General features: G+C 35.3%; 1 protein-coding gene across 1 annotated transcript in view; it reads left to right on the top strand.

Annotated features, from left to right (window-relative positions):
• CALB1 (calbindin 1, 28kDa) overlaps positions 1–3,025 on the top strand; it is a 26,616-nt gene that overhangs the window by 12,115 nt on the left and 11,476 nt on the right. The window lies entirely within an intron of this gene.

Below are 3,025 nucleotides of genomic sequence, written 5' to 3'. Positions count from 1 at the left end.
GCATAGGAAATCTGAAAATAAAGCAGTCCTACTTAACACCTTCTGTCAAAGACCTTTGGCATGATATAGACATGGTCTTCGGTGCTACAGCTGGAGAATTACTGTGCCCAGTTCTGAGATTTGGATGGTGACTCATATGCATTGACAGAAGGACCAACAGACAACACAGGACCACCACATCGTGAAAAGCACCTTAAAAAAGATTTCTTTATGCTCATAAAAGCCACATTCTATGCACACATATCCATTGCGTTTTTTTAATGGCTAGTTTGTCTTATAATAATCATTTACATGTTTAGGATTCATTTCTAATGTTTGTAAAATAGGATGATTTTGTGTACTGTGTTGAGTGTAACATTAACAGTTCAGTGAAATTAATACAGATTGACTATGTTACACATAGATATAATCTACATTTTTTAAAAATTAAAGACCACAATGGCATGAGCAAAGAATATACATTAACACTAGACATGAAGGACAATTTTACCATCTCTGTATTTGACATTCTAGACCTCTGAACTTTATGTGAGTTATATGAACTTTAATTTATGAAAAAAATAGTTTAATTTCCTCTAATTTTACATGTAGTCATTACTTGCTAGCTCATTCTTTTATTTTTTCTGTTTTCATGTATTCAGTGGATTTGGAGAAGTACAATTTTTTAAGAAAAATTACTGCTTTTTTGCAATTACAAAATGTTTAATTATATTTAATTTTACAATTATAAAAACTCAAGCAATATAGAAAATTACAATGAAGATAGTAAAAAATATTCATTATAAATCATGTTAAGTAGCTATTGAAAATTAACGACCAGTCCACAGCATTTCTTTCAGGCACATAACATGATGGGCACCACATTGGATATTAGAGGATATTAGGGCAGATAAGAAATAGTTTCTGCCCTCTTGAAATGAATGGTCTAGGTGGAGGTCCACCAAAAACTTAAGTAGTGTCTGACAAGTTGCATACCAGTACCTAAAAGGAAAAGTTGGTATTGGCTATTTCTTGTTTCCCAAATGAATGCTTATGTTAATATGCAACCGTGATATTACTTGGTGAGACATCAGTATCACACGCAACCCTCCAAAATGTATACTTACCATCCAGCTCTGCTGGTCAATCTAATCCTTAAAATGTCTGTCTCTGATATATTTTCTCCCTCTGTGAGACATGTGTGTTTTATTTTCTTCCAACTTTGTTCCCTCCCCATTTCCTGGGTCATTCTTTCTTCCCTACCCACCTCCTTTGAAGTCCTCAGAGAAACATTCTCCAGAGCCCCTTGAGGAAAGTGGTACTTATAGACTACAGGGCTCCATAAAAGACGTCAGGGGCATGGTTGCTTCTCCCTCCACCAGCGACCTTCTCCCTGCCCAACCCACCCACTGCCATTGCCCCTCCCTTTTCTCACCCCCTCTGTTCTGGGTGGAAACCACTCTCTGGACCTGACTTACAGATATCTAGCTACTTTAATAATGAAAATCATTTATACGTACTTTCCACTTGCAGCCCACTTATGAATGAGGAGGAAAGAGGTCTTTATAAAAAAATAAAGAAGATGGTGTTCTAGTCTCTAATGTGTGGAAACATAGCTTATCATATCCAGACTATCTCTTCGTCACACATAAAAATCACCAATAAATGCATTATTTGCAGTCTAAGGGTGAAGAAGCAACACATCTATTCTATTATTGTCTTCAATAAGCATATTGCTAACATAAGTTACTAATAATCATCAAATTAAAGTGATTTTCAAAGTCCGCCACTCACCAGGTCAAGTCACTCAACTTCTTTGGATCTTGGCATCCTCAACTGAAAATTTTGGGCTTTGAATTAAAATGAATTATATTATTTCTGAGGTATAGAATTTTATGATTCAATAATTCAAAGGAATTCAAAGTGTATCCTGAGTTAATAAGAGACCCATATAACACACACACACATGCGCGCGTGCGCGCGCACACATGCACAGACATACACTGCAATGATGTAAATCTGTTTTTGAACCTGAAGCTGATTACATTTTTAAAATTACCAACAAATCCTAAATCCCTATTTTCATCTTTTCGATATATTATTATCTACCCACACTAGTGACATTTGTTTCAAAATAAATAAGCAAACAATTTCTGACTGAGTCACCCTAAACACCCTAATAAGATATTTGTCTCTTTCCCTTTGTCTACCCCCACCTGTTGTGCCTATAAACTACTTTTAATTTAAGATATTATTTCAAAGATCTAAAACCAAGATAAATTAAATGATATATTGTAGGCATAAGGAGGATGAGATTGCTTGCACATAAAGTAGAATGATACGTTTTATATTTAATTTTAAATTTTTTATTGAACCTAAAAGGATAATTTTTTAAAAATATGTGTGATAGTCTTTCCTATAATTTGTTAGAACTTTTAAAACTTATGCTGACCTTAAGGTCAGCCTAGATTATAGGTTCTTGGTCTCAAATCCAGGGATGAGGGTCCATGCTTGCACTTCAAGGAATTCATCAACTTCACGAAATCAGACAAAATGTAGTGTTTGTAGGTTTATTCTTTAATGGTGAAGATGCAATGATTCCAGCAGAAGGTGTTTTGAACTGAATACATTTAGGAGATATTGGTTTCTATTTCAACTCCTTATTTTAGTGATGAGGACACTGAGGTCCAGAAATGGCTGAGGGAATTGCTGGGGACCACAGCTAATTAGAAGCTGAGCCAGAAATAGAGCTCACGTCTGCCATGGGACCATCAATCCAGCTCTTTCCTTCTCTGCATGCAATAGATAGATTGTAGTGGCTTTAAAATGGGACCTGGAGCCTTTCTTCCTCCAAAAAAAGAGGAGTATTAAAGTTGCAAAATGAGATTTAAAGGGAAATGTCACAAAGTCATGCAGTAGAGAATCCAAGCACTGGATTCAAGCAGTGGACGTTCTTTTAGCAGAAACCAACAATTTGAGAACTGGCTTTTCTGGTTACTGTTCAGTTTCCCCATTGTTTTTTTTTTTTTTTTTTTTTTTTTTTTTT

Source organism: Galeopterus variegatus, unplaced genomic scaffold (assembly GCF_000696425.1).
Source record: "Galeopterus variegatus unplaced genomic scaffold, G_variegatus-3.0.2 Scaffold3872, whole genome shotgun sequence".
In the NCBI taxonomy this organism is placed as follows: Eukaryota; Metazoa; Chordata; class Mammalia; order Dermoptera; family Cynocephalidae; genus Galeopterus; species Galeopterus variegatus.
The sequence above is the reverse complement of the archived record's forward strand: the minus strand, read 5'-3'. Positions and strand labels throughout refer to the sequence as shown.